Source organism: Mustela lutreola, chromosome 3, assembly GCF_030435805.1.
Source record: "Mustela lutreola isolate mMusLut2 chromosome 3, mMusLut2.pri, whole genome shotgun sequence".
Classification (NCBI taxonomy): Eukaryota; Metazoa; Chordata; class Mammalia; order Carnivora; family Mustelidae; genus Mustela; species Mustela lutreola.
In genome coordinates this window covers 35,408,248-35,421,329 of record NC_081292.1, presented here as the reverse complement: position 1 = coordinate 35,421,329, position 13,082 = coordinate 35,408,248, and the positions used below count along the sequence as shown (strand labels likewise).

Sequence of the window (13,082 nt, the reverse complement as noted above, 5' to 3'; positions counted from 1 at the left end):
GCCGGGAGCCCAGTCCCACCCTACTAACTTCCCTATTAACTACTTACTGATCTTGTCATCTGCTAACAAGATTAACATGACCCCTCACATCGATCACCTGACAAAAGAAGAAGTGTGCCATTTCTGGATAGCAATATTATTTACTGCTTTTCTAAAAGCAATGTCCAACATTCAACCAAAATTATGACATATTTTTAAAACTGAGGAAAATCAATCCACCGCCAAGACAGAGCAACTAGACAGAGATGATTCAGATTTTGGAACACTCAGACTGAGAGTTTAATATAGCTATGATTAATATGTAAAAGGTACTCATGGAAAAGAAGAATAAATGCAAGAAAAGATAGAAAAAATCAGGAGAGACATGGAAACTATAGGAAACAAAGAGAAATTCTAGAAATAAAAAATGCCTATCAGAAGTAAAAATTTCATTTGATAGGACACATTTAAAGAATCAGTAAACTTTCAGATTGATCAATAGAAATTATCTAAAGAGAAATGAGAATTTTTTTTAAGTATCCGAGAGCTATAGAGCATTATCATATAGTCTGATATGCACTTAATTAGAGCACTGGAGGAGAGAAAGAAAGAGTGCCAAGGTAATTAAAGAGGACAAACTATAGCCTTTTTAAACACATAGTGCTGGAAAACCTAGACGTCCATATAAAAAAGTGAACTGTGACTTTTACCTCACGCCAGATACAAAAATTACCTCAAAATATATAACTAAATACAACATTTAAAACTATATAATTTCTACCAAAAAAAAGTACATATTTGTAGTCCTGGTTTTAGGAAGGATTTCTTAGGATACAAAACTGATACTCATAAAAGAAAAAAATTGATAAGTTGAACTTGTGAAATTAAATGAAAATTAAAAATTCTGCCCTTTTAATGACACTTTTAAGAATATGGAAAAAAAAAAAAAAAGCCAGAGATTGGGAAAAGGTATTTGCAAGCACATATTTGATAAAGAGCTGGTATCCCCAATATATTCAATTAAAGATCTGTAACAGAAAGATAGGTAATATAAGTTTAAAAATGGGTGAATGATTTGAACAGACATTTCACCAAAGAAGATATACAGATGGTAAAGAAACAAATGAAAAGGTACTTAACATATAAGGGAAATGAGAATGAAAGCTACAATGAGGTACCACTGTATACCAACTCAAATTCCTAAAATTACAAAGACTGATTAATACCAAGTATTGGGAGGCTGTGGAGCAAGTAACACATTAATATATTGCTGACTGGAATGCAAAATGACACAGTCACTTTGAAACAGCCAGAGGGGAGGCACCTGGGTGGCTCAGTGGGTTAAAGCCTCTGCCTTCGGCTCAGGTCATGATCCCAGGGTCCTGGGATCGAGCCCCTCATCGGGCTCTCTGCTAGGCAGGGAGCCTGCTTCCCTTTCTCTCTGCCTCTCTCTCTGCCTACTTGTGATCTCTCTCTCTGCCAAATAAATAAATAAAATCTTAAAAAAAAAAAAAAAAAAAGAAAGAAAGAAACAGCCAGAGGGATTGTTCTCAAATAATATTAAACATACAATTGCCATACTTACCTTATGACCCAATAATCTGACTGCTAGTAACTTAACCAAGAAAAGTGAAAACATAAATCTATACAAAGACCCATTAACTAATGATCACAGTAGCTTTATTCAGATAGCCAAAAACTATAAATAACCCAAGTGTTCATCAATTGGTGAATGGATAAACACATTGTGGTACATCCACACAGTGGAATTCCACTCAGCAATAAAAAAGAATGAACTACCAATACAGGTAAAAACAGGTATGAATCTCAAAATCCTATGCAAAGTAAAAGAAGTCTGAAATGGAAGTCTATATACTCTATGACTTCATTTACATATTATGAAAAAAGAAAAATTCTGGGACAGAAATCAGATCAGTAATTGTCAGGGTAGCAAGTAGGGAAAGTAGATCTTCTATGAACAACACTCTTCCAGGTGTAGAAGACCGTGGTGGTGGCTGTGGTGGTGGTTACATGACTATACATTTGTTGAAACTTATCAAACCATAAACTTCAACAGAGTGAATTTTACCATGTATTAATTATTCCTCAGGAAGCCTAACCAAAATAAATAAATAGATAAATAGTACTTCAGCCAAAGGATGGTACTTGGTCAAGTGTGTATCCACATGGAAAAAATTAATCTTGACCCTCTACTTCACATGATACACAATGGAATCAATTTCAGATATATTACAGATCATAATATAAAAGTAGAATGAAATAGCTTTCAGAAGGAAATAGAAAATATCTTTCTGATCTTCGAATAAGGCCAAGATTTCTTAAATAGGACACAATAGTGCCAACCACAAAGGAAAACAAAAAAACAAATACTTTGTACCATTTTAAAGGAATTTCTGTTCATTAAAAAGAGAGTGAAAGATAAACCCCAGGAAAAAGAGGAGATATTTACAACACATATAATCCTAGCAAAAGCTCAAATCCAGAGTACATATTATTAAAAATGTCTACAATTAAAAAAAAAGATAATTCAATAAGACAACTCAATTAAAAAAAAAAAACAGAGTAATCACCTCAATTTTTTTTAAGATTTGAAATAAAACAGGATATATGGACAGTCAATTAACATATGAAAATGTACTTCACTTTACTGGTCTATAGGGAAATACAAATTAAAACTACAATATGATACTACACACTCACCAGTAGAGCTTAAATAAAAAGCAACCAAACTAACAAAAACAGAAAAAACCTTGTATTGGGAAAATATGGAAAACCAGAACCATCACATATTCCTGACTGGCATGTAAAGTTTTAAATCAATGCAACCATTTTGAAAAATTCTTTGATAGAGTCTGCTAACGCTGAACATATACCTACTCCAAGACCCAGAAATTCCCCTCCTGCAAACAAAGCCAACAGAAATGTGTGTATGTAGCCAAAACCATAACTTAACAAAACTGACTCAAGAAGAAATAGAAAATCTAAATAAGTCAGAAATCAAAACAGTAGGTGAAAATTCTTCCCTCAAGGAAAACACCACACCCAAACTGTTTTGGTGTCAAATTTCATCACACATCCAAGTAGCCAGGAATTCTAGTATTTTGAAAACCATTCCTGATAGTGAAAATACTAGACAGGAAAATTTTAGCCAATCTCAGGACATAGTTTAGCAAACTACATCTCACTGAGTACCTTTCTGTAAAGGGTATGTATCATTAGCAATGCAAGATAGCTTAACATTAGAAAATCAATTAATGGAGGAGGGGGGCTAAATTACCATGAACAAAATTTTTATCAAAGGATAAAAATCACTTGATCACTTCAGTAGATTAGAAAAACATTCAATAAAATTCAATGTACAGGTGACCTAATTTACTTTTAACAAACCAGGAGTAGGAAAGAAATTTCTTAATCTGATAAAGAATATTGGTAAAGTACTACCATCAAAAATGATATACCCTCATTGATTTGATACAATTTAACTACTGTTGGATGTTTAGATTCTCTCCTTTTTGTTTCATTCAGCTACTGTAATTTATGCTGCCCTAAGCACCTTTGTGCATGTTGATAAAATTGCCAGACCTCTCTGTGCCTCTACTTCCTCATGTACAAGATGGAAATAAGGCAACACCTGACTCATAGGGCTATTCCAAGGATTAAATAAGATGTTGAATTTAGGTCTTAGGGAGTCTTGGGAGAGAAGTGTGGCTTATAAATCTGAAAGCTCTTGTTCTATATTTACCTGGTGGCAGATTTCTCAAAGCACGCTGTAGGCTCAAGTCAGAAGAAGTCACTCTGTCAAAAACAAAGAAAGTTATTGTGTTAGATTATCAGGAATTAAGGATATAATATCTGAGGAATGCAATCAGTGATGGGAACTATTGCTTACTCCAGGATTCCCCCACATCATTTGATTACTTCTGCCCACCCCAATTTCCTTCCCTGGAATCAAGTGAGGATGGCTACTACCATGCTCTTGTCCTACAGCCTTCCATTTGGCAGCCAGAATGGCAATTCCAAAGTTTGAGGACACAGACTACACTCCTCCTGAAACCCCTTCCATAACTTCCTCTTATACTTGGGCAACCTTTTTGTCATGTCCTATAGAGCCTTTCATCATCTAAGGCCCACCTACGTCTCTAGCTTTGTTTCTCATCTCCAGAACACTGTCCGTGCTCCAGTTACCCTATACCTCCTTCAGCTTCTCCTTCCTTGCCACTTTGCTGCTTTCATACACAATGTTCTCTCCCTCTGCCAAGATTATCGCCCCCTCCCACTCACCTCCACTTGACTATTTCCTACTTGTCCTTCCATTCTCCACTCAAGTGTCACTTCCTCAGTCAGCCATCTGCTCCCCTGCCCCCTTCGACCATCTTAAGTTCCTCTCTTTATACTTCCAAAGAAGCTAGCACTTCTCTGTAACATCATGCATGCAACTCATAATTCAGTAGACCTTGTCTTCCCTGGGAGCCCAGGGATCATGATTGCTTTGTTCACAGCTATATCCTTATGCCTCACCCAGCCCTGGTCTCACAGTAAAACTTAATAAATATTTATACAGTAAAAGAATTTCCAAACCCATTCCTCACTCCTTAGCTTTCTAACTCATCTTTTGATTCATGCTGCTCATTTAACAGACTTCCTACTTTCCTACCACATATCATTAATTGTTAAGATTCTCTGATGGTAAGAGAAAATGCTGTTTTATATAACAACAAGGAAGGAAGAAAATCAGCTGCACATTAAACTGTGATTCACTACAATTTAGGACTTTTGTTTCATACTTACTGAAAGAGCCCTACTGGACTTATGCAAAGCCTGGGTTTAACATATCCTTAAAAGAGGAAAACATGAAAAAGTGAGTGGAATAAATTGGTTAGGGATGCAAGTTTACTTTGGTTTGGGTATTCACATTCAGAAGCCATTCTTTGACTCATATTTGACACAATATCCAGGGAGTGCATTTTCCCACATAATATTGTCCTCTCTGCCACTAAGAGCTTTAGTAATGCAGCACATCCTAGGATTGTATTAGGGATTTTTTTCTAAGCTTCTGATACTTATCCACAAGCACTGGCAAGAAAATCTTAGTAATAGATGGCAGAAGATTGCAGTCAACACCTGGGACTTACATTCCTTTCTAAGATGGTCATCAAATGGATTGCTGACTGAAGCAATAGGATTTCAGTTGTTGTCACGCTACTGGAACTGCCAAGTTCACACATGCCCAGGCAATGCAGCTACAGCACAACCACCACCCGACTGGCTGCAACAAAAGATGCTTCTGGTTGTAGGCACATTCTGGTATCAGGGTACCAAAATGTGAGAAAGATAAAACTTGAGAATCAATGAAATATGAGAAGTTAAAAAAGACTCTTCAGAGAACTCAGGAAAGTTCTTAAAAGGAAGAATGTAAATTCTTTCTCTCTCTCTCTCTCTCTCTCTCTCTCTCTCTCTTTTATGCACATGCACACACACACACACACACACACACACAATCAAAAGTATGACCAGAAATTTTGAGTGGTCACACACTGAAGTAAAGAGATGAGTGCTCATGGCACTGGCCTAAAGGGGGAGGGATAAATTTAACCCCCCTCCTCCAGCCAGGCCCCTGGAGCAAGAAGGCATTTCCTGACTTTCCACTAGTCCAGCCACACCCTTACGAACAGAGTCCTCCCCAAGGTATGTCTTCTCTCTAATGACTTTTTAACATATTAAAATACCTCTTCTTCTTCTTCTTCTTCTTCTTTTTTTTTTTTTTGCTTCTTATTCTGTGTATGATTAAAAAATACAAGAGAGACATCTACCCACTTGGACTTTTAGCTGTATAATACAGTGTTGTTAACTATAGGCACAATGTGGTACAGCAGATCTCTAGAACTTGTAACTGAAACTTACATTCATTGAATAGCAACTTTCCTTTTCCCCCCTCCCTGAGCCCCTGGCAGACATCACTCTACCTTCTGCTCTATGAGTGTGAATATTTTAGACACTTCTTACAAGTGGAATCATGAAGGACTGGCTGGTTCATCCATGCTGTTGCAAATGACAGGATTTCCTTCTTTTTTAAGGCTGAATACTATTCCATTGTCTGAATACACCACATAAAAATACCATTTTTAAGAACATCATTTTTAAGTAAGAGGAAAATTCCTAGAAATGTGCCATCACATTAGAGTAGAGCAGACTACAATTCCTTCATCTGCAGTCCAGCATTCCAGGGTCCTGGAGTCTCAATTTATGAATGCTCAACCATTGCAGAGAAAAGGAGCAGAAAAGAGATACCACCGGAAAAGCCAGTAGGCCTCTCTGTGCATCAGTTTCCTCATCTGTAAAACAGTTATATTCAGGGTCCCAGAAAGAAAGAGATTACAACTTAAATAGGAGTTTTAATGAAGGGGATTATTTACAAGGCATGGACAGGGTTAAGGAAACTGCCAAGGAATGGTGAAGCGGGTACCTTCCAGTGGCCAAATCCAGGAAGAAGCCACAGGCCAGATAAACCCATCGATTGTTATCCTTGGAAATTATGGTCCCAGGGCTCGGAACAATGTGGAAGAGGGGGAAGACTAGATCTGGGAAGACAGGGAAGACCCAGCACACAACATCTCTGAGTTCCCATAAAATTCCAATATTCTATGACTCTGGATACAGATTTAAGCTCTGCTGCAGCAAGAAAAAAAACTCTGTTTACTCCAAGGATTTGAGGATAATCCACGAGGATGCATTTTCTCATCATTCTGTGTGCTTAGCTCAGCTAACAGCACTCATTTGTTGCTCTTGGAGACAGCTCAGGTTGAGAACATCGCACTTAAGCAGTCCCTCTTTGCCTTTAACTGAGCTCTTACAAAGGTGGCAGGATTCTGCTTTGAGCTAGTAATTGATGTTTCCCCCTCCTTGTCTTATCCCCTGAGAACCTCCCCTTTTCCAGAAGGAGGATCCTATGGTGTCCACCACCTCACAGAAGAGATGCTCAGGCAGGAGCAGAGAAAAAGGTTTTGGCTTTTGAAACCCAGCACTTAGTCTCAGAACAGAGACAACAAAGTCAGAGCAAGGCTTAGTACCTGCTCCCACATGCGCCCTGCCCAACCCCACACCCAGATGATTATTTTGTTGGGGGAACGTGTAGAGAGAAAGGACTGAGCGCACATTACGTTTCACAAGTGCAAGGCTCCCAAATTCTTTCCCCACAAGCTGAGACAGTAAACAGCAAGTTTCCCTCTTCTCCCTCGAACTCATTTTCAAGTCTCCCAGGTGTTCCCTGTCTGGGCCCTGCTCCAGGGACCACCTCGCCTACCCCATGCCCGCCCTCCAGTGGCAGCAAAGCCTATAGGCCTCAGGAGTCTCAAGGGTGCTCAGTCCTAAGACACTTGTGTGAGATTTTTAATTTCAAGAATCAAGGATCTTTTCAAAAATTTCATTTTGATAAACAGTTGCTTCTGGAGAAGTTCCTAGTATCATCTGTTCCAAGGGCTCACGCAAAGGGGCCAACCAGTTTCTAGCAACTCTCCTTTCCTGAACTTGGAGGCAATACTGTGCTCAAAGCCCATGGGGTTTTTGCTGTAACTGTTCCGCAGACATCCAGCGGGGCAGCACCGGCCATTAGAGAGATGTCCCGCAGTGCTGTGAAAGCTCTCTCAGAAGAGAAGGGAGTCACACTGGGTTCGAATGAAAACCCATTCGGGGAAAAAAACAAAAATAAGTTGCTGAGTAAAACGTCGTTTCTCCTTTCTAAGGAGATAGGTTATTTCCAAGTGGCTTCATAATGTGAAAAAACACTAACTTCTGGCAAAAAAACTGAAAAGAAGAGGGAGGCTGCCATTCTGCCCATTTGGAAGGGGGAGTCTAGGAGGGCTGGAGAGTTCAACAATTATCTGGATGGCTACGGCCAAATTCTTTAACCTCTCTGTGTCTCATTTTTCTCATGTGCAAAAATGCCACGGTTCAGATTAAGATAGTTATTGAGGTCCCTTCCAACTTTAAGAATATATGACTTTCAAGCAGGAAAGGAACTTTCCAGTTCAGAGTCCAAGGATTTGCTATAGAAAAATGAAGCCAAGAAAGAAGAAAGAACTGCCATTATCACAGCCAGTGGGGCTGTAGTCTGACAAATAACAGAAAAGAAATGTTCTATGGATCCTGTCACTCGACATGTTATAGCTGAGTTCCCATCCTGGATACCACACGAATGGGCCATTCCATGCGTCTCAAGAATGCCCCGACCATATTAGGAATTCTCCTAAGTGGCTCCTCTGTGACATTACACAGCGCTGGTCCTGACATGGCCATTTCAGTCAGCTTCAGGCTGAATTCTAGATGAAAATATTACAGTTGGATGATTTGTCAAGTGCTAAGTCTAATCCTTGCAGCTCTTTTTCCAGAGTCCTTAAAAAGAAGAGTGCCAGATGTTATACTTGTATATTTAATGGGAAGCTGAATGGGAAGAAAACAAAACGCAGCAAGCTTAGTGGTAATATTTAACTGTTTTTGAAAACCCACCATCGAAACATACCAAAAATAACATATTTTTCAAAACGGTGACAAAGTCAAATATCTCTCAAATACAAAAAAATAAGTCTGTCATGAGCTATTTGGAATTAAGCAATCTGTCGGTTGTAAACTGCAAGTTCTCCTTTATAAGTAGTTTGCATGCTTCCAACTCTCTCAATAAATACCATGTTAATACATCAGAAATATTCAGGGAGAATTTCATCAGTGTCAGAAGACACTAACTAATCAGTTACTTGGGTAACAATAGGCTGATCTCCCATAAGCACTAGCACTTATCAGGGATAAATATAACTCATCCTCTATTGCCCCAAACTGTTCCCCTCTTGCTATCCCTTTCCACTTACCACACAAGCCAGGAACCTGAACATTATTTAACACTCCTCCTCTCATCAATAACCAAATTCTATAGATTGTGCCTGATGAGCATCTTGGTCCCCTATTCTCTATCCTTATTGCCACTGCCTAGGTCAAGCCTTAATCCCCACCTACTGGACAGTTTCAAGGTCTTTTAGCCTTCAATGACTTCAACTGATTCATCCATCCAAATACATATTCAATATGTCATTCCCCTAATCATACTCACTCTTTAATGGGTTACCTAATAGGAAGAATTTAAATTTCAACATGGTGTCCCTCCTCATACCCCATGTTTCAGCCTTGTCACACTGTTTACAGTTTTCCACTGAGTGATATCCAGGTCTCTGTGTTCTTTAACCAACCAACCCCTCCCCATCCCACTTCCAAAAGGGTCCATCTAACAACTCCGGTTTTTTCAAGATGGAAACTCCTCCCTGGGCCAAGGCAGTCTGTCCCCTGCCTCTCCCTTCACTTGACACTACCCTCCTTCTGCACTGCTCAGCCCCAGTTGCACCAGCCCTCTGGAGGCTCTGCTTCCCTCCTCCGGGCAGCCATTTGCACATGCGGTATATCCTTTTCTAACTACTCTACACTTGCCTAACTTGAACTCATTCGTTGGGTTTCAAGTTCAATGTGACTCTCTCTGAGAGGCCTTCCCTGACCTCCTAAAAGAAAATCTTGTTCTTCTGCTACATACTTTGTAGGCTACTATTTTTTTCCCTTATTGCACTTAATCATAGCTGATGGTTATGTTTATTATCACAGTTCTTACCACTGTGAAGTAGAGATGATCAAGTCCAAAATTTATTCCCAGGGGCTACCACAGTGCCTAGCACATAAAAATGTTGTTTCAACAATTCACAGTACTGCCAGCTTCACTTACTTTGCAAAAGTTCCTCCCATTCCTCTCCAAGCGTCCATAGCTTCAAGCTACTGGGTTGGGTGGGCTATAAGGAGGATCCCTGGCCTTTCTAAAGGCTTAGGGCCAACTTCCAAACCACCTACCTTTCCTCCCACCTCTCCTTGACCCCAGCCCATTAACTCATCTCAGATTCTTCATCACTCAATTATAAAAAGCAAGGAGCAGTCTTGGCAAAGATGCAAATGTCTTTAGAGAACTGGAGAGAAAGAAGAAACTGAGTAGGGAAAATCAAAATTCTCTGAGGAAGAGAAGGAGTAGAATTTCAAATATTGCATGTTAACAGTATGTTAACTGTTGCTTACACACACATACGTACACACGTGCACAGAGGCAGAGAGACTGCAAGACGAAAAGAGGTAGAAGAGACACAATGGATCAAATCCTGGATCCAAATCCTGCTTAAAAACATTTCAATATGGGCTGTATATTAGGTAATTTTGGAATTATTGTTAATTGTCTTGGGTATAATCGTGACACTGCAGTTACGTAGAATAACGTCCCTATTCTCAGGAGAAGCATGTGAAAGTGTCTAAGAGTGGAGTATCATGATGTTCTTAACCTATATTCAAGGGGGTCAGGAAAAAAATGTGGACATTTATAGATCAATCTTGCTTAAACACAAACCTAATCTAGTGTGTGTATCTATGGAACCAGCAAGAGAGAGAAAGCACACAGAGCGAAATGAAAAATTGTGACTATGTACTGTTCTGTCAACTCTTCTGTAGGTTAATTTTAAAAATAAAAAAGAATGAAAAATAAATAAGTAATAAGTAAGGAAATAAAGTCCCTTGTACGTGTGCACTGAATATTCTCTTTTGAAGCTCTAAATGCATTGACCTAAGAGGGAACAATGCCCACAGCTCTTCATACAGAAAGGAATTGTTCATTAACCCCTCAGAGAACCCAGCCTTCTGATGGAAGAGTAATAGCATCTGGGCAGTGCCAGTAGGAGGACAGGCCTGGGAGGGATCAAACAAATCTCTTCAGCATTTCCTGAGGGCTTCAGCACAATGGACCCAGCACAAGGCAGTCTCATTTCTGTGAAATTCCTTTTTTTTTTTTTTAATTTATGTGTGAGAGAGAATGAGAGAACATGAGAGGGGGGAGGGTCAGAGGGAGAAGCAGACTCCCTGCTGAGCAGGGAGCCTGAGGGGGGACTCAGTCCTGGGACTCCAGGATTATAACCTGAGCCAAAGGCAGTCACTTAACCAACTGAGCTACCCAGGCACCCTCATTTCTGTGAACTTCTTTGCCCTTCTACAGCCCCTCCTCATAAATGATGGGAGATTCAACATGGGTATGAATGAAGCCCTAATCCTCCAGGTACTTATTCTAAGAGTGACTACTTAATTTATTATTCAAGTGAAGATTCTTTGGAGAGTGAAAGGTTAATTTATAGACATTTATTGGATTACATAGAGAATTTCACAGGGGAATAATTAAAAGACTATGTTTCAATTGTTTTCAATTTTATCCCAGATATTGGACTAGACAAGAGAACATGCCTCAAAGAAGAATACGTCACTCCAGAGAAAACTATTAATATCAAATCTTTCTGGAAAAGGTGAACAACACTGGCAAAGCAATCTCATTTCCAGAGAGAATGGCCCAACAGGAAGCCAGTGCTCTGGTCCCTAAATACAAAGCCTAGAATATTTGTAAATAGAAAAGCACATATTCTGTTTCTCTAGAGCGTGTGCCCCATTCAAAAACTATTCCCTGGTCAGTATAGGCCATAAATGAATGATAAAAAGGCTGATCTAGAAAGTAATTCTCGAATTTTCAATCCATGGAATTTTATTTTTATAGGAACATCCAGGGAGTAAAGAGGGGCCAACTTTAAAAGGCTGCCACTAGGCTTTGAGCTTTCCAGAAGAGAACTGCAACTAAACGCAGCCCATCATATGTGCCTACATTCACAAGTCACACATGCATATACACCTGTGGAGGATGAAAGGAGATGACTTCATCATTCTGAAATCTGATAAATAAAATAGAATCAAATGTTTTTCTTGTCTCTCCTATATGAACTATACCACTGGGTGACCAAAAAATAGAGGAAGGAAAACAATTCTTTACAAAGTATTCCCTCTGATAAATGGGGGGGGAAAAGTCTAAACTAGAATATCACCATTTTACTGATCCCAATAAGTGAGTAAATCTGAGCACTGAGCATTAACGATTGTTAGCGAGACAAGTATTACATGCTTCCTGATGGAAGAACACTCCTCTAATATTGCCCCCAAAATTTTCTGTGCATCTGATCAAACCTGAAAATCAGCTACCACATTGCAGGAAGTAGAGAAGACAGAGGAACACAGTGAAATGTACCAGGACTATGCAATCAGCAAAATCCAGACTCTGAAAAACTCTATAGGCCAGAGGGCAGGATTCATCCACACCTAAACTATACAGAAAAGAAAAAGATGGAGCAGAAATCTGTATAGGAAGAAAGGTGCATCCATTTTTTAAATGTGTGAATATATTTAAAAAGTATTATCTAGGGATACACGTTTGGGTGATTACTGTAAAAGTCTGATCACTTATGAAGGAAAGTGGAGGGTCTGTGATTGAGAATGGGCACATGGAAGGGAACTCTGGAGTAGGTGGCAAATTTCTGTTTTCTGACCGGCATGGTCATTACAAATATTTTTGCCTTATGGACAATTATTAAGTTATATATTTGATTTGGAAGGGGGTAGTGTATTTCTGTGCTTTGTTTTTAGAATGAAGTTGATTAAATTTAAAAATAAGAAATTTCCAGTAAACTCACTGGAAGCATGAGAAAGCCTCTAAAGAACCACCCTATATTTTCCAAATTTGGGGGAGGTATGATAGGTAAATAAGGCAATAATGATTCCTATTGGGGCTAACATACTGTCAGTGCATTTCTACAATCAGTAGTAGAAAAATAATAAACTAAAAAGGAATATAGTTCAACTAGAAAAAATTGAAAAAAAAAAAAATTCACTGATACATATAACTCTTTGGCCTCCCCTCCCAAGGAACCTCCCTGTGATTCCCAAAATTGTTGTAGCCCATCTTCCATGTACAAGAAGGGATGGTGTAATAATCCAGAGGCAAGCCCCATATAAGAATCACAATTTAGAATACTAGCATTTTTGAACAAAATTAGCCTTTTCTGCTAATTTTCTCTCTCTGAGAAACAGCTTCTGCTATTTACCCTTGAAAACCAGTTCCTAGGCTCTTGTGGAGGTAGGACTCCTAGCCTTGGAGACTGTTGACCACATGACCTGAACTGCCTACGATAACCTGTGTCCTTTGACCC

At 39.1% G+C, this 13,082-nt stretch overlaps 1 protein-coding gene across 2 annotated transcripts in view; it reads right to left on the bottom strand.

Moving 5' to 3' along the window:
• Positions 1–13,082, bottom strand: part of NCALD (neurocalcin delta) — a 398,244-nt gene that overhangs the window by 271,354 nt on the left and 113,808 nt on the right. For both annotated transcript variants that reach the window (XM_059165892.1, XM_059165893.1), the window contains exon 2: positions 3,743–3,795. The gene's annotated coding sequence lies outside the window, so the exon portion shown is untranslated. The remainder of the gene's footprint in view (positions 1–3,742; positions 3,796–13,082) is intronic.